General features: G+C 48.8%; 1 protein-coding gene across 2 annotated transcripts in view; it reads left to right on the top strand.

Annotated features, from left to right (window-relative positions):
- The first annotated feature begins 237 nt into the window (after positions 1 to 237).
- ATP5PD (ATP synthase peripheral stalk subunit d) overlaps positions 238 to 26,549 on the top strand; it is a 52,597-nt gene continuing 26,285 nt past the window's right edge. The window contains exon 1 of one of the 2 annotated variants that reach the window (XM_078654487.1): positions 238 to 374. The gene's annotated coding sequence lies outside the window, so the exon portion shown is untranslated. Of the gene's footprint in view, positions 587 to 26,549 lie in introns of both variants that reach the window. The other variant, XM_078654488.1, reaches the window with a different exon arrangement.

The raw sequence follows: 26,549 nt of genomic DNA, 5'->3' as shown, positions 1-26,549 counted from the left end.
ATGATTTCTCTTAGAATCACAGCTTTGCATTTGTTTCTGAAAATGCAAAAGTAAACATGTCATTCGACATCGCTAAAACAGTGGTATGAAATGCGTCCTATGTAGCATTTAATTATTTTCCACTTCAACATGGCCGCCACGTGTTCATTTCGATTGCTTTATCCTCTTTCAATTATTGATATAGATTTTTTTAATTTGGAGAGGAAGTGTCGTAAGTTCCGGTGAAAGACTTTTCGTCAGCCATGTTGGTTCGGGCTTGTACTGACTTCTGGTGCGGAAGGTATTGCACTGTCTGATTGGTGGGTTCTCCGTCCTTTCGTGGTGAAGCAGCGGTGACCTCTCTTGACTTCCGGTCGCCATACCACGGAGCACCGGTAAGTGCAGTTGACAGAATGGAGCAGGAATCCCTGCTAATAACCTTATTCTGATGGTATGAGATGGAAGTGCAGTTCAAGGGAGAGAGGCAGTATAAATGAAGGAGCGTTAAGGAAGCAACGAGACAAAGAACTTGGAGAAAGGAAACGTGGACGTGGCCAGGGATTAGAGAACCAGGGCTACAACGTACTGTGGAACCGTAGACCACCTGGTATAAAAGGGGATCTGGGAACAACGAATTTAGTTGCATGAAGATAGACCGTGTGTGTTTGCGCTGTTAAAAACATCAACAAGCATTGGCAGACCAGTAGGTCTGATTTTCAGTAAGAGGCATTAGGGAATACCCTAAGCATTGGCAGGGCCAGTAAGTCTGTTTTTTCATAAGAAACATAAGGGAATATCGTATGCCTAAAGTTAAGAGGCAAGTAAGAAGATTTCCAACTTTGTATCCGAACCATTATACTTCTTTCTGCTGAAAAGATAGGACCTTCACCTTGAGTTAGATTAGCAGCATTTTTCTTGTAGCTGGGAATGTTTTTTGACGGAAACACTGTACGCAAGTTAATCAATTATGGAATTTGTAAAGTGTTAAAAATCATGTGCTTTTTAAACCCGTAGTGCTTCTAGCACAGTCCTGAAGGACAATTGGCCCTTTAAATTCTTCCCTTTTACTGGTAGCACTTTCCAGCCAGCAACAAGCAGTGTTTGGATCTCAACTGGGCTATACATAAACAAATTAAGACTGATGCATAATTTTTTTTTTTACCATGGAAGTCTTTTATTAGTAAAAACTAAGGTATTACTTTTTTTGCGTGATTTAATGCGAGCCAGCACATTTAGCGGTAATATATATCTTTGCAAGATTTTTTTATAGCTACAGTTTCTGTAATTGTAGTTTGTGTTCGTAGGTAGGATTTCCACTTGACCTGTTTTTTGCTTGCATGACTGGTATTGTAATGTTCTGGTTGGTATATTTATTAGGAAAAATCACTTAGTAATTTTTCCCCCTTACCCACATATACCTTGCCATGCAAACAGAGGTTTTTCAGCCCCCCACTGGTGCAGGCTAGGAAACCGCTATGCCCTGGGGTGGGCTCCCTGGGACATAGCATGTGAGTCAGGGATGGGAGTCCCTGGGCCTGTAGAGGCTCGGGGAGGAGGGCACACAGCCTGTCCCCATTTTGGAAAGTATGCCCCCTGGCGTGGATCCCGGTCCCTCTGATGGCCCCCCCCCCCCATACCCATGTATATTAATTGTGTCCACGTTGTTGAGCTCCCCGGGGCTTTTAAAGGCTAAGGGAGGGGGGAACGTGCTGCCCTCCCATTTTTAAAACATCTGCACAGCTGCCATTTTGTTGTGTTTTTTTTTGTTTGTTTATGATACCGTGGGATCGCAGCAATTCTTGCCTTTTTTATTTGGCCCCCCACATGGGGCCTAGGGGGTCAGGGTATCCGTACACTGCCCGCTTATATTTTTGTTTTAAATATGTTCAGGACAGAGGACTAAGTCCCAGAGTCCTGTAATCGCTGCCAGCAACATTTTTCTCATATTGCTGGCAGCCAATCAGAGCGTTCGCTCCCTCAAGAGTCTGGCTCCCGCGGAAGCGAGATGATCCAAGGGAAATGAAGCTCCATGGGCCAATTGGAATGCTCTATTTTTAATTTGGCACTCCCTCAAGAGTCTTTTGAGATTCTTACGGGCCCAACCGTCCTAATAGGATTCTTTTTTAACCTTAATTTCGCCAAAACTACTGAATGGATTTAAACCAAATCACAAAACTGCAAGATCTGTGGACCAAGATCTAGCTTGCTGCCAAATTTGGTGTAATTCTGTTCTGCAGTTTTTTCTGTAGCCCGTCTTAAAGAAATCTATTCAAAATGTATAGGGATTTTACGTTTTGGGACCACCACCCTTTTTAGGTCTCGACCTACAGCATTGCTTTAGCAATGCTTGTTTGTCGAGATTCTAGTAAGGCGTTCGAAAAGTCTCCCCAAGCTGCGGATTAGACACAGTTCATGTGTGCCAGGCGCGTACGCATCACCAGCCACATCGCACTCCATACACCATTTGTCTGTGACTTCAAAGCAAGCCGCTCCCCCGCCCCCCCATCAGACTTCAAAGCAAGCCGCTCTCCCGACCTTCCCCCATCAGACTTCAAAGGAAGCCGCTCCCCCGCCACTTTTGGCGTCAAGCGATTTTTTTTCTTTTATAGACTGTTGCTAGAAGCTGGCTTCAGTAACAGCCGTGTCCCCTGGCTGGATGTGGCTGCTACTCCCCTCTGTCTGGTGTCTCTCAGCTGAGTAACAGTCTCTTATCACAAAGGACGTAGCTCACACAGAGAGTCTGCTTTAAACATCACAGTCCGTAATGCACACTGCTACAAACGCCGGGTCGCTTTCTGTTTTGGCATGACATGCTGCCAAGGGACAGTCATTGCGATGGTTGTCTCCTGCTATGAAATGGGGACCGGACTAGAAAGAAAACAGACTTCTGTGGCGAGTAGAAATGACCAGCAGAATGCAGCAGCAGTATGGAAGTCTGTGCACTTTCAAGCATGCAGCGCAGATATTCGGTCCTTTAGTCCTGCGTATTGCACCACCTGAAACCTTGCTGTCACATTTCGGTGTTCACATGATTTTTGGGGAGTAACTCGCGGGTTATAAAAAAATATATTTATTTTCGGCCCGGTCTCGCGGCCAATGCTTGTTTTTAAAGGGCACCCATGCCTCACTTTCAGTTTAATGGCGCAGGTGCCGTGAATTACTTGAGGTGTCATTGGGCAGCCCTTCTCTGGCACTCGCAATGCTGCGGTTCGCTGTATTTACATTGATAATGTATTTTTTTAAGGGCACCCATGCCGCACTTTCGGTTTAACGGCGCGGGTGCTGTGATTCCTTTAAGGTGTCATGCGCAACCCTTCTCTGGCACAGGCAATACTGTGATTCGCCATATTTACATTGCCAATTAATTTTTTTAAAGGGCACCCATGCCACGCTTACAGTTTAAGGACGTGGGTGCCGCAATTGCATAGAGGTGTCATGCGCAGCCCTTCACAGGCACGGTTCGCTGTATTTACATTAACAATGTTTTCTTTTTTTAAGCGCACCAATGCCGCATTTTCAGTTTAATGGATCATGATTGCATAGCGTTGTTATGTGCAGCCCTTCATTGGCCTGCGCAATGCCACTGTTCGCCGTATTCACATGAACAATTTTTTGTGCCTCCAACCTAACTTGAGGAATTGCACTTTATTTCACAAGCGTTTATTCTTCTTACCTTCCCGCTGTCAGTTCTTCGAGGTGAGGCCCCCCTGACATTGCATTCTTTTACTATTTAACTATAATTGATCTCTCGCATGCAGCGGCGGTCACAAGCGCCCGCAAGCGCACCAGTCCCGGGCTTGTTTTTAAAGGGCACCCATGCCGCACTTTCAGTTTAATGGCGCGGGTGCCGTGATTGCTTTGAGATGTCATGCGCAGCCCTTCTCTGGCACACGCAATGCTGCAGTTCGCCTTATTTAAATTGACAATGTATTTTTTAAAGCGCACCCATGCCGCCCTTTCTTAGGGCCCCTGCATCTCCACTCTGCCTTTTTTTAGTAGCCCCCCGAAATTTGGCTCTAGTTGCGCCTCTGTGCCAGACTGCACAGCATCCATGCCCCCCTCCTTCGGTGAGTGCCAGTTGTGGTGATCAGAGTAAGGGATTCATGAAAGCTGCAGGGGACGCCTGCGCTCCTCGAGGTACTCTGTTTCTGTTAGTCTAGAAGAGGATGCTCTTTGTGAGTGGTGTGCGTGGCTTGCTGCTTGTTGCTTGGCTACAGGATGACGCCTGTTAACAGTGCTGAGTTTTGTTTTCCGGCATTGGTGAGTGCATTTGTTTTACTCATGCACCTGTTTTGCAGCGCTACAAACACCACTTTCTGTAGTAAACCCTTGTTCCCCACGCCTAGAAGCCTCTGTACTGCGGGCCCCATCATGCACTCAATGCAACATACACTCTAAATCCTACTCAGTGCCACATAATTACACAGCACTTAATGCAGCATACACTCCAAATACCACTCAGTGCCACATAATTACACGCCACATAATTACACTGCACTCAATGCAACATACACTCCAAATACCACTCAGTGCCACATAATTACAGAGTGTCCTGCTTGCAGGACACTCCCGCGCCGCACGGCCACCAGCTGCGCCGGTGCCCTCTCCCCTTGCTGCTGCTCCCAGCTTCGCTCTCCTCGCAGGTCCGCCCTCCTCGGCGGCCTGCCCTGCTGCATAGCTCCGCTCGCACTCTGTGAGCGCTCCCCCCCCCCCCTGGGCCGGCTCCGCCGTCCACGGTAGGACTCGGCTGCCCGTTTCTCTGTATTTTACTGCTGACGTGTTTTTCTCCTTTTTCCCTCATTACTGTACCTCCCACTTGGCTGTCCCCCCTGTGCCCTCCTGCATTTTGTCTCCTTGTTGTGTATCCCACCTGGTTGTCCCCCTGTGCCCTCCCCGCCCCGCTCCCCGCCGCCGTCCACGCGGCCACGCCCTCTTCCTTTCTGTGCCCTCCCCGCTCCCGCCTCCCAGCTGCCCTCCCGCCCACTGGTCCATAAATAGGGACCGCACGGCGCAGTCCAGCGTGACCTGCTTGCAGGACACTCCCGCGCCGCACGGCCACCAGCTGCGCCGGTGCCCTCTCTCCTTGCTGCTGCTCCCAGCTTCGCTCTCCTTGCAGGTCCGCCCTCCTCGGCGGCCTGCCCTGCTGCATAGCTCCGCTCGCACTCTGTGAGCGCCCCCCTCCCCTGGGCAGGCTCCACGGTAGGACTCGGCTGCCCGTTTCTCTGTATTTTACTGCTGACGTGTTTTTCTCCTTTTTCCCTCGTTACTGTACCTCCCACTTGGCTGTCCCCCCTGTGCCCTCCTGCATTTTGTCTCCTTGTTGTGTATCCCACCTGGTTGTCCCCCTGTGCCCTCCCCGCCCCGCTCCCCGCCGCCGTCCACGCGGCCACGCCCTCTTCCTTTCTGTGCCCTCCCCGCTCCCGCCTCCCAGCTGCCCTCCCGTGGTCCCCCCCCCCCACTCTCCACTTATGGCAGAGTGGCAAACGCGCAGCGTGCACGCGCAGCGGGCGCGCCAAAGGCAAGCCCGTCTGCGCCCGTCCGCGCCTGGACCGCGCCCAGTGCCAGGACCCCTGGGCCCCGCAGACACCAGCCCACCTGCCGGACCTACGACGCCGCCACCCTCAACGCGCTCAACACCGGCCGAATCCCTGGATGCTACCGAGCCACCCCGAGAGGAACCCACAGACCCTTCAGCTGCCACGCCTGCAAGTTCACCTGCATCCGGACCTGCCCCGCACCAGCACCCGCCAAGCCGAACACCAGCAGCAACCACCTGAAGTGCATCCTCCTCAACACCCGCTCCGTCCACAGACACGCCGTCGAACTCTGTAACCTCCTAGACACCACAGCTCCTGACGTCGCCTTCCTCACGGAAACCTGGATGAACGACTCCTCAGCGCCCGACATCGCCATCGCCATCCCAGAGGGCTACAAGATCACCCGAAGAGACCGCGACAACCAGACTGGAGGAGGCATCGCCATCATCTACAGAGACACCATCCACATCAAGACCAACACCGACGACACCCTGCCAACCGCCCAGCACCTGCACTTCCAGATCCACACGGGCCCCAAAACCACCCTCAGAGGCACCCTGATCTACCGACCCCCGGGACCACGCACACAGTTCAGCGAGGACATCGCCGACCTCATCAGCCCGCATGCCCTCCCCTCCGCCGACTACATCCTCCTGGGGGACTTCAACTTCCACCTGGAGAACAACAACGACCGCAACACCATCACCCTGCTGGACAACCTCGCTAACCTTGGACTCAAGCAGCTGGTGACCACCCCCACCCACCTCGCCGGACACACACTCGACGCCGTCTTCTCATCCAGCAAAGACATCGCCTTCAGCCACGCCACCGGACTCCACTGGACGGACCACAGCTGCGTCCACTTCACCTTCAAAAGAACGACGATCCACCACCACCAGCAACAGGTTGCTCGAAGAAGCTGGAGAAAGATCACAGCCGACCAGCTCGTCGCTTCCCTGAGCCAGCACCCTCCCGCCAGCTCAGCGAACCCCAGCCAGGCCGCCGACAACCTCACAAAGTGGATCAGCAACTGCGCGGACGAACTCGCCCCACTGAGGACCCCGCCCAGCAGACCCGGCAGCAAGAAGGCCCCATGGTTCACCGACGAACTCAAGAGCTCCAAGAAGAACTGCCGAACCCTCAAGAAAGCCTGGAGAAGGGAACCAACACCGAACAACATGACCACCCTCAAGCTTGCCACCCGGAAGCACCACCAACTGATCAGCGACACCAAGAAAACTGCATTCAAGGACCGGCTGGACAACAACGCACACAACTGCAAGGAACTCTTCAACATCGTGAAAGAGCTCTCCAACCCCAACGCCGGAAACAACGACATCACCCCATCGCAAGACCTCTGCAACTCCCTCGCATCCTACTTCCACAACAAGATCGCGGACATACACAACAGCTTCAGCACTCAACCGATGCACGCCACGAACGATCCACCGCCCCCCACCACCACCCTCCGCGCCTGGACGCCGATCAGCACCGAAGACACCGTCCGCATGATGAACTCCATCCACTCCGGATCTCCCACCGACCCCTGCCCTCACCACGTCTTCAACAAGGCCGACGCTGTCATCGCACCCCACCTGCGGGACATCATCAACACCTCCTTCAACACCACCACCTTCCCGGAGAGCTGGAAGCACGCCGAACTCAGCGCCCTTCTCAAGAAACCCACAGCGGACCCCACCGAACTCAAGAATTACCGCCCCATCTCGCTCCTCCCGTTTCCAGCCAAAGTCATCGAGAAGACCATCAACAAACAGCTGGCCGCCTTCCTCGAGACGAATGGATCCCTCGACCACTCAGTCTGGCTTCCGAGCCAACCACAGCACCGAGACCGCCCTCATCGCTGCCACCGATGACATCCGAGCCCTGATGGACAACGGGGAAACAGCTGCCCTCATCCTCCCAGACCTCTCCGCAGCTTTCGACACTGTCTGCCACCGCACCCTAGTGCAGCGCCTCAGCAACGTCGGAATCTAGGAGAAGGCACTGGAATGGATCATCTCCTTCCTCGACGGAAGAACACAGAGAGTCCGTCTACCACCGTGCAAGTCAGAAGCCACCGAAGTCATCTGCGGCGTCCCTCAAGGATCCTTGCTGAGCCCCACCCTCTTCAACGTCTACATGAGCCCCCTCGCGGCCATCGCTCGCCAACACAACCTCAACATCATCTCCTACGCTGACGACACCCAGCTGATCCTCTCCCTGACCAACGACCCCGCCGCCGCCAGAGCCGACCTTCACGAAGGGATGAAAAACGTAGCCGAGTGGATGACGACCAGCCGCCTGAAACTGAACTCAGACAAGACGGAGGTCCTCATCCTGGGCTCCTCGCCCTCCGCCTGGGACGACTCCTGGTGGCCCCCCGCCCTGGGCCCCGCACCCAAACCGACAGACCACGCACGCAACCTGGGCTTCATCCTGGACTCCTCCCTCTCCATGACCAGACAAGTCAACGCCGTCTCCTCGTCGTGCTTCAACATCCTGCGCATGCTACGGAAGATCTTCCGTTGGATCCCCACCGAAACCAGGAAGACGGTCACCCAGGCCCTCGTCAGCAGCCGACTGGACTACGGCAACGCCCTCTACGCCGGAACCACCGCCAAGCTCCAGAAGAGACTCCAGCGGATCCAGAACACCTCAGCCAGACTCATCCTCGACATCCCACGACACAGCCACATCTCCGGACATCTGAGAAACCTGCATTGGCTCCCCGTCAACAAAAGAATCACCTTCCGTCTCCTCACCCACGCACACAAAGCCCTACACGATCAAGGCCCGAGCTACCTCAACAACCGCATCAACTTCTACACTCCCAAGCGCCATCTCTGATCAGCCAGTCACGCCCTCGCCGCCGTCCCCCGCATCCGAAGAACGACAACAGGAGGAAGGTCCTTCTCCTATCTGGCCGCCAAGACCTGGAACTCCCTCCCGACCGACCTGCGCCTGACCCAAGACCACCTCTCCTTCAGGAGGAAGCTCAAGACCTGGCTGTTCGAGCAGTAGCAGCACCCCCCCCCCCCCCAAGCGCCTTGAGATCCTCCGGGTAAGTAGTGCGCTCTACAAATGCCTTGATTGATTGATTGATTTTGGTATTGGATGTGTCAGACCCCCTATTACGGAAGCTTCATTTTATTTTACTAGAACTGACCGGAAACTAATTGAGCACTGACTCGCTCGTTTGCTTCACTCGTCATAACGACGCACAAGACTCCCCATTTTGGAGCCCTTACGCCATCCCACCGGAGTGCACCACAGGATTATATGTCACCATAATTGATGATATTGCCTTGCCATCATTTTATCAGTTTGTGGAGCCAACAATTGATTTATACTGGAAATTTCGCTAGAAATACCAATAGAAGAGCCTAATACAACAGGAGTAAAGGCATGTATTGATATGTCCTGATGATGATCCCGCATTAAAAAGGGATCGAAACGTCGTCGACAGCTTACACTTGATGATTGGAACACCTTTTTATTGCGAAATCACAGAAAGTGTATTTAATTATTATTTGTCTGTTTTAATTGTGATCAATTTACAGACTTTTTCTTGCCTTGTAATTGTCTGTTTTCTTATGTTTGTATTTATGTGGTAGTTGGACACAGGCTTGTGTCCCACTTGGAAACTGTTTGATACCTTTGCCACATTTGATTGTATTAATTATTAAAATTTGTCCGGCTGGACATCTAATATAGATTCCAATTTTGGTCTATATTTATTTTTGCTTTTAAATTGAAATTGATGTTTGGGACCATTGTCTCTTGAAACATAATTACACGCCACATAATTACACAGCACTCAATGCAACATACACTCCAAATCCCACTCAGTGCCACATAAGTACACGCCACATAATTACACTGCACTCAATGCAACATACACTCAAAATCCCACTCAGTGCCACATAATTACACGCCACACAATTGCACTCTACTGAATACAACATACACTCCAAATCCCACTCAGTGCCACATAATTACACACCACATAATTACACTCTACTGAATGCAACACACACTCCACACAATACCACTCTATCGGCCTCACTCTATCTATCTATCGGCCTCACTCTATGTATCTATCGGCCTCTATCTATCTATCGGCCTCTATCTATCTATCGATCTATCTATCGCCCTCACTCTATCTATCTATCGCCCTCACTCTATCTATCTATCTATCGCCCTCACTCTATCTATCTATCGCCCTCACTCTATCTATCTATCGCCCTCACTCTATCTATCTATCGCCCTCACGCTATCTATCTATCGCCCTCACGCTATCTATCTATCGCCCTCACGCTATCTATCTATCGCCCTCACTCTATCTATCGCCCTCACTCTATCTATCTATCGCCCTCACTCTATCTATCTATCGCCCTCACTCTATCTATCTATCGCCCTCACTCTATCTATCTATCGCCCTCACTCTATCTATCTATCGCCCTCACTCTATCTATCTATCGCCCTCACTCTATCTATCTATCGCCCTCACTCTATCTATCTATCGCCCTCACGCTATCTATCTATCACCCTCTATCGCCCTCACTCTATCTATCTATCGCCCTCACTCTATCTATCTATCGCCCTCACTCTATCTATCTATCGCCCTCACTCTATCTATCTATCGCCCTCACTCTATCTATCTATCGCCCTCACTCTATCTATCTATCGCCCTCACTCTATCTATCTATCGCCCTCACTCTATCTATCTATCGCCCTCACTCTATCTATCTATCGCCCTCACTCTATCTATCTATCGCCCTCACGCTATCTATCTATCGCCCTCACGCTATCTATCTATCGCCCTCACGCTATCTATCTATCGCCCTCACGCTATCTATCTATCGCCCTCACGCTATCTATCTATCGCCCTCTATCGCCCTCACTCTATCTATCTATCGCCCTCACTCTATCTATCTATCGCCCTCACTCTATCTATCTATCGCCCTCACTCTATCTATCTATCGCCCTCACTCTATCTATCGCCCTCACTCTATCTATCGCCCTCACTCTATCTATCGCCCTCACTCTATCTATCGCCCTCACTCTATCTATCGCCCTCACTCTATCTATCTATCGCCCTCACTCTATCTATCTATCGCCCTCACTCTATCTATCTATCGCCCTCACTCTATCTATCTATCGCCCTCACTCTATCTATCTATCGCCCTCACTCTATCTATCTATCGCCCTCACTCTATCTATCTATCGCCCTCACTCTATCTATCTATCGCCCTCACTCTATCTATCTATCGCCCTCACTCTATCTATCTATCGCCCTCACTCTATCTATCTATCGCCCTCACTCTATCTATCTATCGCCCTCACTCTATCTATCTATCGCCCTCACTCTATCTATCTATCGCCCTCACTCTATCTATCTATCGCCCTCACTCTATCTATCTATCGCCCTCACTCTATCTATCTATCGCCCTCACTCTATCTATCTATCGCCCTCACTCTATCTATCTATCGCCCTCACTCTATCTATCTATCGCCCTCTATCTATCTATCTATCGCCCTCTATCTATCTATCTATCGCCCTCTATCTATCTATCTATCGCCCTCTATCTATCTATCTATCGCCCTCTATCTATCTATCTATCGCCCTCTATCTATCTATCTATCGCCCTCTATCTATCTATCTATCGCCCTCACGCTATCTATCTATCGCCATCTATCGCCCTCACGCTATCTATCTATCGCCCTCACTCTATCTATCGCCCTCACTCTATCTATCTATCGCCCTCACTCTATCTATCTATCGCCCTCTATCGCCCTCACGCTATCTATCGCCCTCACTCTATCTATCTATCGCCCTCACTCTATCGCCCTCACGCTATCTATCGCCCTCACTCTATCTATCTATCGCCCTCACTCTATCGCCCTCACGCTATCTATCTATCGCCCTCACGCTATCTATCTATCGCCCTCACGCTATCTATCTATCGCCCTCACGCTATCTATCTATCGCCCTCACGCTATCTATCTATCGCCCTCACTCTATCTATCTATCGCCCTCACTCTATCTATCTATCGCCCTCACTCTATCTATCTATCGCCCTCACTCTATCTATCTATCGCCCTCACTCTATCTATCTATCGCCCTCACTCTATCGATCGCCCTCACTCTATCTATCTATCGCCCTCTATCGCCCTCACGCTATCTATCTATCGCCCTCACGCTATCTATCTATCGCCCTCACGCTATCTATCTATCGCCCTCACGCTATCTATCTATCGCCCTCACGCTATCTATCTATCGCCCTCACGCTATCTATCTATCGCCCTCACGCTATCTATCTATCGCCCTCACGCTATCTATCTATCGCCCTCACGCTATCTATCTATCGCCCTCACGCTATCTATCTATCGCCCTCACGCTATCTATCTATCGCCCTCACGCTATCTATCTATCGCCCTCACGCTATCTATCTATCGCCCTCACGCTTATCTATCTATCGCCCTCACTCTTATCTATCTATCGCCCTCACTCTTATCTATCTATCGCCCTCACTCTTATCTATCTATCGCCCTCACTCTTATCTATCTATCGCCCTCACTCTTATCTATCTATCGCCCTCACTCTTATCTATCTATCGCCCTCACTCTTATCTATCTATCGCCCTCACTCTATCGCCCTCACTCTATCGCCCTCACTCTATCGCCCTCACTCTATCGCCCTCACTCTATCGCCCTCACTCTATCGCCCTCACTCTATCGCCCTCACTCTATCGCCCTCACTCTATCGCCCTCACTCTATCGCCCTCACTCTATCGCCCTCACTCTATCGCCCTCACTCTATCGCCCTCACTCTATCGCCCTCACTCTATCGCCCTCACTCTATCGCCCTCACTCTATCGCCCTCACTCTATCGCCCTCACTCTATCGCCCTCACTCTATCGCCCTCACTCTATCGCCCTCACTCTATCGCCCTCACTCTATCGCCCTCACTCTATCGCCCTCACTCTATCGCCCTCACTCTATCGCCCTCACTCTATCGCCCTCACTCTATCGCCCTCACTCTATCGCCCTCACTCTATCGCCCTCACTCTATCGCCCTCACTCTATCGCCCTCACTCTATCGCCCTCACTCTATCGCCCTCACTCTATCGCCCTCACTCTATCGCCCTCACTCTATCGCCCTCACTCTATCGCCCTCACTCTATCGCCCTCACTCTATCGCCCTCACTCTATCGCCCTCACTCTATCGCCCTCACTCTATCGCCCTCACGCTATCTATCTATCGCCCTCACGCTATCTATCTATCTATCGCCCTCACGCTATCTATCTATCTATCGCCCTCACGCTATCTATCGCCCTCACGCTATCTATCGCCCTCACGCTATCTATCTATCTATCACCCTCACGCTATCTATCGCCCTCACGCTATCTATCTATCTATCGCCCTCACGCTATCTATCGCCCTCACGCTATCTATCGCCCTCACGCTATCTATCTATCTATCGCCCTCACGCTATCTATCTATCTATCGCCCTCACGCTATCTATCTATCTATCGCCCTCACGCTATCTATCTATCTATCGCCCTCACGCTATCTATCTATCTATCGCCCTCACGCTATCTATCTATCTATCGCCCTCACGCTATCTATCTATCTATCGCACTCTATCTATCTATCGCCCTCACTCTATCTATCTATCGCCCTCACACTATCTATCTATCGCCCTCACACTATCTATCTATCGCCCTCACACTATCTATCTATCGCCCTCACTCTATCTATCTATCGCCCTCACACTATCTATCTATCGCCCTCACTCTATCTATCTATCGCCCTCACTCTATCTATCTATCGCCCTCACTCTATCTATCTATCGCCCTCACTCTATCTATCTATCGCCCTCACTCTATCTATCTATCGCCCTCACTCTATCTATCTATCGCCCTCACTCTATCTATCTATCGCCCTCACTCTATCTATCTATCGCCCTCACACTATCTATCTATCGCCCTCACTCTATCTATCTATCGCCCTCACTCTATCTATCTATCGCCCTCACTCTATCTATCTATCGCCCTCACTCTATCTATCTATCGCCCTCACTCTATCTATCTATCGCCCTCACTCTATCTATCTATCGCCCTCACTCTATCTATCTATCGCCCTCACTCTATCTATCTATCGCCCTCACTCTATCTATCTATCGCCCTCACTCTATCTATCTATCGCCCTCACGCTATCTATCTATCGCCCTCACGCTATCTATCTATCGCCCTCACGCTATCTATCTATCGCCCTCACGCTATCGATCGCCCTCACTCTATCTATCGATCGCCCTCACTCTATCTATCGATCGCCCTCACTCTATCTATCGATCGCCCTCACTCTATCTATCGATCGCCCTCACTCTATCTATCGCCCTCACTCTATCTATCGCCCTCACGCTATCTATCTATCGCCCTCACGCTATCTATCTATCGCCCTCACGCTATCTATCTATCGCCCTCACGCTATCTATCTATCGCCCTCACTCTATCTATCGCATCAACACAGCATAACTCGGCACCACCACAACATCACTCAGGGGCACCACAACGTCACTGATAGCCACAGCATCACTCAGCGCCACCACAGCTTCAATCTGTGCAATCATTCAACAACAACTGTTTCAAATATGTTCTCTCAATGTTTCAAGCTTCATTACAAATGTCACAAAAAGATGTTAATATTTTACTTCTGTTCTTGGATTTTCTTCATAATAAAATACAATGAACATAATCTTCACAAAAGTTATTTACAAAAGTTTGAGCTATTGCCATTATAAATTACAAGAACTTTTTAAAAGTATTAGTTATTAAAAAAATTACAAGCCATTGTTATTTGTAATATCAATACATCTAAGTCATGTAAATACACCACAAATTGCTATATGTGTCACATTTGCGAAAGTTAAAACTATTGGCATTGTAAATGACAAAGCTATTAATTTCGCTATTTTCAAAACCAACACATAAATAAAAAATTTGTCATTTACAATACCAATAGCTAAAACTTTCCTAATGCGAGACCTATTGCATTGCAAATGCTTGTTTTTCTCGCCTCCTGCTTGTCTGATTACCCAGAAACTTTCCATGCACAAACTAGTCAAAAAGTAGCCCCTTGTTGGAAAGTTTGTTGGAGCTTCGTCAAACGGTACCACAGTTATTAGCAACACAAAAACGCTTTTCCTGTGGAACAGCTTACCTAACTACTATATCTATATATATATATATATATATATATATATATATATATATATATATATATATATATATATATATATATATATATATATATTCAACAATAGGATATCCACATTCATGAAGAAGGAAATCATCCGGCACTCGAAAGAGGGTATTTTTATATCGGGGTACTTTATTCAAAGTTACATCAACGCGTTTCGGGAGTCAAGCTCCCTTGATCACGAATATATATATATATATATATATATTCACTGAAAAAACCATAGGTTATAGACCATATATAGTTAGGAATTTGCATTTACAAAACCTTGAAAATTCACTGAAAAAACCATAGGTTAGAGACCATATATAGTTAGCTGGACATTTTATTGACATAAAACCAATGAAATTCCATATATAGTTAGTTGCACTAACTATATATCGCGCACCCGCAATCCACTGCTGATGATGTCACATATTACATCATTCATGACATGGTCAGTGACATCACTGATGACATCTCAAATGACATCACTGATGACATCACTGATGACATCTCAAATGACATCACTGATGACATCATCTAGTGTCTGTGTGTTTTTGTAAAGTTTAAATATGTTTTACATATTGAAGAATGAGTGGATGTATGGAAGACTGAGTGTGTGTGTGGCTGGCTGGGAGGTGTGTGACTCTGTGCATATCAATGTGTACTTGTATCAGTGATTGTATAAGAGAGTAAGTATGTGTTAGTATATGTGTGAAAAGTATGGTGTTCTGTGTTTAACTGTATAGATGAGGAAATCGAAGTGTGATTGATTCTTCACAGGACTGACTAGGTGTATGAGTGCATATGATAGTGTTGTAATAATGAGTGGCTGTATGTATGAGTGATTGTATGGGTGAATGAGTGAATGTGTGTGTAGACGTAGGAATCAGTGAGTGCGTATGTAGTAACTGGTATTGGTGTGTCATGATGTCATCAGTGATGTCATTTGAGATGTCATCAGTGATGTCATTTGAGATGTCATCAGTGATGTCATCAGTGATGTCACTGAAGTATGGTGTTCTGTGTTTAACTGTATAGATGAGGAAATGGAAGTGTGATTGATTCTTTACAGGACTGACTAGGTGTGTGAGTAACTCCATGGATGAGTGGCAGTGTGTGAGTGTCTGCATAGGTGTATGAGTGCATATGATAGTGTTGTAATAATGAGTGACTGTATGTATGAGTGATTGTATGGGTGAATGAGTGAATGTGTGTGTAGACGTAGGAATCAGTGAGTGCGTATGTAGTAACTGGTATTGGTGTGTCATGTCATCAGTGATGTCATTTGAGATGTCATCAGTGATGTCATCAGTGATGTCATTTGAGATGTCATCAGTGATGTCACTGACCATGTCATGAATGATGTAATATGTGACATCATCAGCAGTGCATTGCGGGTGCGCGATATATAGTTAGTGCAACTAACTATATATGGAATTTCATTGGTTTTATGTCAATAAAATGTCCAGCTAACTATATATGGTCTCTAACCTATGGTTTTTTCAGTGAATTTTCAAGGTTTTGTAAATGCAAATTCCTAACTATATATGGTCTATAACCTATGGTTTTTTCAGTGAATTTCATTGGTTTTTTAAAAGCTAATATCTATAGCTGTAAAATATATTCTTTATTACGTGACGTATCACGTAGCCACGTGAGACGCCTCATGATGCGTCGCATAACCGTGACGTATCGGCTCTGCAGCGCAAACAAAACCCGTAACGTAAGCGTGCCGGAGCACGCTTACAGATATATATTTTTTTTTAACCTTAATTAGACAAAATCCACACGTGCACATATCTTGAGGCCTTGCAAAGGCACATCAAACAAACAGTCCCTACAATTTTGCCAAGTTTGCTGGAAATCTATTCCCTTAATTTTTTTTTTACTGTTTCTCTTGGTTTTCCCCTTGTTACGCTTACCGGGACGCTACCCGGTACGCGAACCGGACGCTCCAAAAACACAAGATGGCGGACTCCCGTTACGCTGCCGGTTAGCTGCCCGGTTCGCGTACCGGGAAGCGCCTCTACCGCGAAAAATCGCGGGGGACTTTAATATCGCCCTTATCAATCCTAGGGGGTCAGGAGGGGTTTACCTTGCCCCCTTTCCTTCATTTCCCCCTTCGTTTTTCACCACATCTTGTCTCTCGATCGTACCGAGAGACAAGATGACGGCCGCTCTGGACTGTTTACAATGTTGACAGCTACGCTGCCGGTTAGCTGCCCGGTTAGCTGCCCGGTTAGCTGCCCGGTTAGCTGCCCGGTGAGCTGCCCGGTGAGATGCCCGGTTCGCGTACCGGGACGCGCCTCTTTTTTTTTTTTGCCCCGCGGGGCACTTTAATATCCCCCTCATCAATCCTAGGGGGTCAGGAGTGGTCTACCTTGCCCCCTTTCCTTCATTTCCCCCTTCGTTTTTCACCACATCTTGTCTCTCGATCGTACCGAGAGACAAGATGACGGCCGCTCCGGACTGTTTAGAATGTTGACAGACACCTGAGAGCCAATCAGCTTCGCTTCGCGAATTTCCGTTACGTGTCAGGTACGCGAACCGGGGCGCTAACCGGAGCACATATATTGAGACATAGCAAAGGCACGTCGGGCAAACCATATCTACAATTTTGCCAAGTTTCATGTAAATCTATTCAGCCGTTCGAGCTAAAAGTGAGTCCAACCGCCCTATGGAAAAATGAATGGGAAAAACGCGTTTTGGGACCCCCCCTTTTTCTCGGCCCCCCCTTGACGAAACCCCCCCAAATTTTCAGGGGCTGCTCAGAAACACAATGTGCCATTTTCCTGAACATTTCAGCCAATTCCGTCCACAAACGCCAAAGTTATTAGACATAGAATTTTCAGAAATCCCAAAGAGAAAAAATCCTAACTATATATACCCACTGGCTATCGCCAGTAGGTAATATACATATATAAACATATATAATCTGCATATCTATATAAATATAAATGCATGCATACATATACATATATGCATACATATGCATGTTATTTACATGAAAGTTTTAAAAACACTAATAAAAGCAAAGCTAAAAAGCCACCTCATTACAAACAGAATGGCTTTAACTTAAACGAGGGCGAGATCTATTGCATTTTCAATGCTTGTTTACTTTGGTTCTATCAAGAAGGCATTCAGATGTGTCACACATTTGCCATAAATTCTGAATGTTAGCACTCTAGTTGCTCATTAGATCACTGTAGTAAAGCTAGTGCTCACCAGGGAAGTCTGCTGCTAATCATGGTTTGCAGCCATTTTCCCGCATTTTTTATCCCGCAGACTTTCAGTCCGCATACCATTATCCCGCAAGGTCATTGACCTCGCATACCATTATCCCGCATTTTTTCAAAACGCATGTGCCTTTATCGCGCATGCCTTTACAAAGAATTACGTTTTAAAGGCATGTATGGTAAATGCATTTGCGTTGTGAAAACCACGATGACGAGAGAGGTAAGTGGGTTTGTGTTAATTTTTTCGTGGGTTAGTGATTGTGTAGTGTAGTGTAGTGTTGTGTAGTGTAGTGTTGTGTTAGTGTAGTGTAGAGTTGTGGTGGTTGTTTAGTGTAGGGTCATGCTGGGGGTAGTGTTTTAGGGTTTAGGGTTGTGTTGTAGTGTTTGCGTAGTGTAGGGTCATGCTGGGGGTAGTGTTTTAGGGTTTAGGGTTGTGTTGTAGTGTTTGCGTAGTGTAGGGTCATGCTGGGGGTAGTGTTTTAGGGTTTAGGGTAGTGTTGTAGTGTTTGCGTAGTGTAGGGTCATGCTGGGGGTAGTGTTTTAGGGTTTAGGGTTGTGTTGTAGTGTTTGCGTAGTGTAGGGTCATGCTGGGGCTAGTGTTTTAGGGTTTAGGGTAGTGTTGTAGTGTTTGCGTAGTGTAGGGTCATGCTGGGCGTAGTGTTTTAGGGTTTAGGATAGTGTTGTAGTGTTTGCGTAGTGTAGGGTCATGCTGGGGGTAGTGTTTTAGGGTTTTGGGTAGTGTTGTAGTGTTTGCGTAGTGTAGGGTCATGCTGGGGTGTAGTGTTTTAGGGTTTTGGGTAGTGTTGTAGTGTAGGGTCATGCTGGGGTGTAGTGTTTTAGGGTTTTGGGTAGTGTTGTAGTGTTTGCGTAGTGTAGGGTCATGCTGGGGGTAGTGTTTAAGGGTTTTGGGTAGTGTTGTAGTGTTTGCGTAGTGTAGGGTCATGCTGGGGGTAGTGTTTTAGGGTTTTGGGTAGTGTTGTAGTGTTTGCGTAGTGTAGGGTCATGCTGGGGGGTAGTGTTTTAGGGTTTTGGGTAGTGTTGTAGTGTTTGCGTAGTGTAGGGTCATGCTGGGGGTAGTGTTTTAGGGTTTTGGGTAGTGTTGTAGTGTTTGCGTAGTGTAGGGTCATGCTGGGGGTAGTGTTTTAGGGTTTAGGGTAGTGTTGTAGTGTTTGCGTAGTGTAGGGTCATGCTGGGGGTAGTGTTTTAGGGTTTAGGGTAGTGTGTAGTGTAGTGTAGTGTTGTGTTAGTGTAGTGTAGAGTTGTGGTGGTTGTTTAGTGTAGGGTCATGCTGGGGGTAGTGTTTTAGGGTTTAGGGTTGTGTTGTAGTGTTTGCGTAGTGTAGGGTCATGCTGGGGGTAGTGTTTTAGGGTTTAGGGTAGTGTTGTAGTGTTTGCGTAGTGTAGGGTCATGCTGGGGGTAGTGTTTTAGGGTTTAGGGTTGTGTTGCAGTGTTTGCGTAGTGTAGGGTCATGCTGGGGCTAGTGTTTTAGGGTTTAGGGTAGTGTTGTAGTGTTTGCGTAGTGTAGGGTCATGCTGGGCGTAGTGTTTTAGGGTTTAGGATAGTGTTGTAGTGTTTGCGTAGTGTAGGGTCATGCTGGGGGTAGTGTTTTAGGGTTTGGGTAGTGTTGTAGTGTTTGCGTAGTGTAGGGTCATGCTGGGGGGTAGTGTTTTAGGGTTTTGGGTAGTGTTGTAGTGTTTGCGTAGTGTAGGGTCATGCTGGGGGTAGTGTTTTAGGGTTTTGGGTAGTGTTGTAGTGTAGGGTCATGCTGGGGGTAGTGTTTTAGGGTTTAGGGTAGTGTTGTAGTGTTTGCGTAGTGTAGGGTCATGCTGGGGGTAGTGTTTTAGGGTTTAGGGTAGTGTTGTAGTGTTTGCGTAGTGTAGGGTCATGCTGGGGGTAGTGTTTGAATGAATGAATGAATGAATACCTTCTTCTATAGCGCATGGCTACTCTTGAGCATCCCAGCGCTGTAAGACCAAGGGAACAGGAAGACACTATTGAAACAAGTGTGTCTTTAAACGCTTCCTGAAAGCGAGATGATTAGACTCATGTCTGATGTTATCTGGGAGTGCGTTCCATTCTTTAGCTGCATGCACAGAGAGCCGGCGGCCACCCATCCGCGCCAGCTTTATCCTGGGAACTACCAACAAGTTCCGCTGGTTGGATCTCAGAGATCTCACTGATTGATGGCGACAGAAGAGAGGATCCAGAATCTGCGGTCCAGCGCCATAGATGGACTTATGCGCCAAGCACAATGTTTTGAAAGTAATCCTTCCCTTGATGGGTAGCCAGTGGAGATGTTGAAGTGCGGCTTTCGCTGAGCATCTTTTGGGGACTTTCATGAGCAGCCGAGCGGCACAGTTCTGCACCGATTGCAGAATTTTTATGGTGCCGACTGGAGCTCCCATATAGACGGCATTTGCATAATCCACCCGCGACAAGATCAGCGACTGGACCAGCAATCGTCTGGCTTCGAATGGCAGGAGGTCTAGGACTTTTTTTAAGACTCTCAACAGCCCGTAGCAGGTTGCAGCTACCTTTTTAGCCTGATAGTGAAAACCAAGGGAGGAATCTAGCCAGATCCCCAGGCTTTTTATGTGAGTCTTGGGTGCTGGGGGGGGTCCCAGGCAGTGAGGCCACCAAGGGTCCAAATTAATTGGGGCTTTGTAGCCCAGAAGCATAATGTCAGTTTTAGTCCCATTTAGCTTCAAACAGGAGGAGGTCATCCATTCCAGAACCTTGGTGAGACACGGGGTCAGATTATTGATCCCCCTGATTTAGGGCATCGTTCCTCACCAAGGATACAACCAGCTGCGTGTCATCGGCGTAGGTAACAAGTTGGATTCCCCAGGGAAGAACCACCTCAGCCAAAGGTCTCATATAGATATTAAATAGAGTGGGGCTGAGGGAAGATCCCTGGGGAACGCCATGATTCAGTTGCAGCTGGCTGGATGACACCTCTCCCTCAAAGACGGAAAAGCTTCTTTCTGATAGAAAAGAATGGAACCATTTGATGGCCACTCCGGAGACCCCTGTGAGACGCAGTCGATGCAGCAAGAGAGAATGGTTTACAGTATCGAAGGCTGCGCTGAGGTCCAACAGGACCACCGCAGCACATCCTCCTGCATCAACAATGCCCCTAACTGCCTCCACTACCGCCACCAGAGCTGTCTCTGTACCTTGTTTTGCTCTGAACCCTGTCTGGGTGGAGTGTAATCCATCCGTGGATTCAATAAAGGACGAGAGAACCATGTTTTTCAGCTATTTTGCTGATGGTAGGTAGAAGAGAAATGGGCCTGTAATTGGCCAGGTCTTCAGGATCCAAGCTAGGTTTTTTTAGCAAGGCTCTGACCTTAGCCTTCTTCCAATTGGGGGGCACAACACCAGAGGCCAAAGATGCATTAATGACCTGCCTTATCACAGGGCACACTGTCCCTGCTACCTGTTTCAGAACTGCCGGAGGTGCAGCATCTAACGGGGAGCCTGATTTAAGATTAGCAAGGAGACTTTCTACTCCATCCAGATCCAGAGGTGGGAGGACTTTAAGATCTGCAACTGGATTAGGGTCTACTTCCTGGTCCCCCCTTTGTCCGCTCTCCCAATTATCTGGGGAATCTATCACTGGTGCAAAGCCGGAGTAGATATTCGACACCTTGGATTCGAAGAAGATAGCTAACTCCTCACAGTGTTTCTGTGGGTTCAAAACAGGGCTAATAGTCCTGGATGTATTGACTAGGGATTGAAAGATTTTAAAAATTTCCCTAGGGGCGTTAGCTGCTTCCGCAATTTTGCTCTGGTAGTAGGCGGCCTGTGTTGTTTTTAATAGGTTTTTGTATGATCTCAGGGATGACCTGTATTCGTTTTTCGCGGCGACTGCGTAGTTCTTTCTCCACTTCCTTTCCGCACGTTTGCACAGTTGTTTGTGTTCCTTAAGTTCCTTGGTGTACCAGGGTTGTTTGTTGGGGCCCTCTCTGTGCAATAGATCTTTTTTGGGCAGAATAGGGTCTAGTGTGGAGTTGATCCAATGCTCAAAGGCTTCATTGGCAACAACCGGATCCTCATGGGGGGCGGGCGGGCAGCTTTTCAGGGCTGCCTCCCAGTTTTTAGCGGGTAATCTAGACCATACTCGACTGACCTTCTTTAGAATGGCGGCCTTGTGGGTCTGTGTTACTGGGGACCACCTAAAGGACAGTAGTGCATGGTCAGACCATGGTACAAAACTGGGCTGACCACACTCTATGTTTTTAAGATTAGTAAAAAAGTGGTCTAATAGATGGCCGCCAGTATGCGTGGGACTAGTCACAATTTGTTCCAGTTGTACCACTCTCAGGGCATCCAGTAGACATTGCGATGACACGGCATTGACTTCATCCAGGTGAATGTTAAGGTCACCCAAGATGGTAAAATTGGGGGACCTGCTGATGGAAAGGGAAATCTTATCTAACAGATTGTTGCAGAAGTCATGAGAATCACCTGGGGGTCTATAAACCAGGATCCCAGAGAAGGTGCAGGTAGGCGAAAAGGATATAGAGAAGCCAATACTCTCACATTCCAAGAGTGGACTATCCGAGGTTCTACATATGAGATTGTTTTTATAGATAATCGCCACACCTCCTCCTCGACCGGACATGCGGTCCTGTCTGGCGATGGAATACTTGGGTGGGAGAGCTTGCACTATATGAGGGTCTGAGTCATCATTCAGCCATGTCTCAGTTAAAAATAAAATATCGAAATCTCGTTCCTCTAGGAGCAAGTTGATTTCAGTGGTATGCCTCGGAAGGGAGCGACAATTGATCAGTGCAAGAGAAAAGCTAACTAGGTTGCTGCTCGCGGGGATTGTGGGCTTACAATAAGGACATGGGACTGCTACCTCCTCTGAGAGTATCTCCCCAGGGCAGATATCCTTAGCCCTACCTCTCAAAGCTCTGAGCAGATCACCACTGTAGTTGACGCCCGAGAGAGGGGGAGGATCCATGAGTATTACCCACTAGCCACGTCCAAGCCCGGTCTGGCACGGACGGGCACAGACGGGCTCTCCTTAGGCGCTCCTTTGGCGCGGTAGGGCGCGGCGTCCGCAAACGCGTACGCTAGCGCGTAGAGTGACCGTTTCAATATATGCGCTTCCGCGCCGCGTGACCAGCTCTGCCTCGCGAACACTAGCGCGGCAACCTCGTCCTCGCTCAAGATGGCCGCTGAATTGAGTCGGCCCCTGTGGGTATCGTGAACAGAATGCCCAACTCGGCTCCGTGGGAGCTGCGAGTCCTTGTACGAGCGAGGCGCGAGGTAGGACAGTGCAGAAAGCTTTAAGAGGAGTTTAGTGTGAGGTGCAAAATAATTAAAATTGGTAAAATCAATGTGCAAGTTTTAAACACACCAGCGCAATTTTAAAACAACAACAATTTTTCTAAAACATCAATTCATAAAACTATCTCCCGGCTTCCGCCTCAGGAGCGCTAAAATCCCTAGGTCTAGGTTTTAGGGTTTAGGGTAGTGTTGTAGTGTTTGCGTAGTGTAGGGTCATGCTGGGGGTAGTGTTTTAGGGTTTAGGGTAGTGTTGTAGTGTTTGCGTAGTGTAGGGTCATGCTGGGGTGTAGTGTTTTAGGGTTTTGGGTAGTTTTGTAGTGTTTGCGTAGTGTAGGGTCATGCTGGGGGTAGTGTTTTAGGGTTTAGGGTAGTGTTGTAGTGTTTGCGTAGTGTAGGGTCATGCTGGGGTGTAGTGTTTTAGGGTTTTGGGTAGTGTTGTAGTGTTTGCGTAGTGTAGGGTCATGCTGGGGGTAGTGTTTTAGGGTTTAGGGTAGTGTTGTAGTGTTTGCGTAGTGTAGGGTCATGCTGGGGTTGTGTTTTAGGGTTTAGGGTTGTGTTGTAGTGTTTGCGTAGTGTAGGGTCATGCTGGGGGTAGTGTTTTAGGGTTTAGGGTTGTGTTGTAGTGTTTGTGTAGTGTAGGGTCATGCTGGGGGTAGTGTTTTAGGGTTTAGGGTAGTGTTGTAGTGTTTGCGTAGTGTAGGGTCATGCTGGGGTGTAGTGTTTTAGGGTTTTGGGTAGTGTTGTAGTGTTTGCGTAGTGTAGGGTCATGCTGGGGGTAGTGTTTTAGGGTTTAGGGTAGTGTTGTAGTGTTTGTGTAGTGTAGGGTCATGCTGGGGGTAGTGTTTTAGGGTTTAGGGTAGTGTTGTACTGTTTGTGTAGTGTAGGGTCATGCTGGGGGTAGTGTTTTAGGGTTTAGGGTAGTTTAGTTGTTTAGTGTATGCTAAAGGCATATTCGTTCTAAAAGTTTTCGTTATTTTAATTTGCGGCCTAATAGTACATGTGGGATTTTTTTTGCGGACTGATGGTATGCGGGATTTCGTCATATATTCGCTAATCATACTTTCTATGGCAAAATGAACCCCCTCATTTTGCTCCTTTTTAAATTAAATGTTTTAAGAGTTACCACTTTATTCCAATCAAAATGGCTTCAGGTGTGCCATACCTTTGTAATAAGTAGGACTGTTAGCACTCTAGTTGTTCTTTAGAACACTCTGGGACATTCTGTCATTGGGCTATAGTTGGGCTACATCTGGCTGATATTTGGGCTACATTTGTTTTTTTTTGTCTCTGGTGGCCATCTTTGGGCTACATTGGGCTACATTGGGCTACATTTGGGCTCCAACATATATATAGCCCAATGTAGCCCAATATATATTTTTCAAAGTTAATTTTCGTAAAAACCACTGGAGCCTATATCTTGAGACATAGCAAAGGCACATCGGGCTACCAGTCCCTACAATTTTGCCAAGTTTGGTGTAAATCCATTCAGCCGTTCAGGCTAAAAGTGAGGCCAACCGCCCTATGGAAAATTGCATGGGAAAAACACGTTTTGGGACCCCCTTTTTTCTCGGCACCCCCTTGACGAAACCCCCCCAAATTTTCAGGAGCTGCTCAGAAATAAAATGTTCCATTTTCCTGAAAATTTCAGCCAATTCTGTCCTCAAACGCCAAAGTTATTCGACATAGAATTTTCAAAAATCCCATAGGAAAAAAATCCTAACTATATATACCTACTGGCTATCGCCAGTAGGATATATATATATATATATATATATTTCGCCTAGACTGCGTATGCGCTGTCTTTGTGAGACATGTTTACATAATTTGGGCTTGCAGCCCACCCATAGAGTACCATTTATTAACTTCAATGTTGCTCGTTTCCTTTGCTCCCATTTGTCATGGCACGCAGGCATCATGTCCTATTCTTGTGTTTGGCCCTTCCCTGGAGCATTGACCAAGTACTTGTGTTTATCTACTGCTCTAGTTTTTGAGCTATTTTTGGGTTTCGCCTGCCGAAAGGCTGCGCTCTGCGCAGACTTTCAGCGCAGGTGAAATCCTATGTCTACACTAAGCACTTCGGGAACGTCCCCCGGCTCTCATTGGCTAGCTCCATAAATGGAGGCTAGCCATTGGGTGCCGGATCTGTCCGTCAAGGCCGGACCAGATTCGGGGGCGTTCCCGAGATTTTTTCCCAGGGCGGAGTTACGTTTTTCCCCGTTCCCTCCCCTTTCACTGAAAGTGAATTCAGATGCGCTGTCCATTCCCGCCCCCTCCGTGTCCTCTCCCGCCCCCTCCCGCCGTCCGTCCCGCCCCCTCCGTGTGCCTTTCCGCCCCCCCCCCTCGCTGTCCTGTGCACGTTTCCCGCCCCCTCCCGCCGTCCGTGTCCCCTCCCGCCCCTCCCGCCGTCCGTGTCCCCTCCCGCCCCCTCCCGCCGTCCGTGTCCCCTCCCGCCCCCTCCCGCCGTCCGTGTCCCCTCCCGCCCCCTCCCGCCGTCCGTGTCCTTACAAGTCTACGTTGCCCAAGAAATATCCGAACATCCTAATGTGACGCAGATGAACGACCTATTTAGTGAGCTGGATTCTTCTCTGTTCTGTTATTTCACACATTGCATATGACTGACATGCAGAGAGGAGCACCAGCCTCCGAAGGGGCTGAGCTGAGCGCCCCTCTGGGTCATCAGTAGCGCCTTAGATCTGAGAGCAGCAGAGAGCGCTACATGAGAGGTGAAGCGGGGGTACCCCCCCCCCCCGCAGTGATGAAAGGGAAGGAGGATGTGGGAGGGACGGATCACGAGGCTGGGAGATACCAAGGGCCAGGCAGGGGGGTGGGAGTCCCTCGTGCACAGTGAGAGGAGGCTCAGGGACCGGTGCCACCCCCGGGCGGGTCCGTCAGGTCTGGAGGTAGGGTGTCCTGTAGGGGGGGGGTCTGTGAGTGAGGGTCTGGCGTGGCCCACCCCTTCTCGTCTGTTAGTGCGCTGGCCCAGCCCCCCCTCCCTCGGGTGGAATGGTCTGCTCCGGAGCCGCAGCAGTTTACCAGGCCCAGGAGGACGCTGCGGACGGACTGGACTGAAGCTGAGGAGCACTGCTGGGAGACCCTGAGCGAGGAGGGAGAGACCCCCGAGGAGGAAAGACCCCCCCCCGAGGAGGACAGACACCCCCGAGGAGGAAAGACCCCCCCCCCCCAAGGAGGACAGACACCCCCCCGAGGAGGACAGACCCCCGAAGAGGACAGACCCCTGAGGACCAG

This window comes from Lissotriton helveticus, chromosome 7 (assembly GCF_964261635.1).
Source record: "Lissotriton helveticus chromosome 7, aLisHel1.1, whole genome shotgun sequence".
NCBI classification, from domain to species: domain Eukaryota; kingdom Metazoa; phylum Chordata; class Amphibia; order Caudata; family Salamandridae; genus Lissotriton; species Lissotriton helveticus.
The sequence above is the reverse complement of the archived record's forward strand: the minus strand, read 5'-3'. Positions and strand labels throughout refer to the sequence as shown.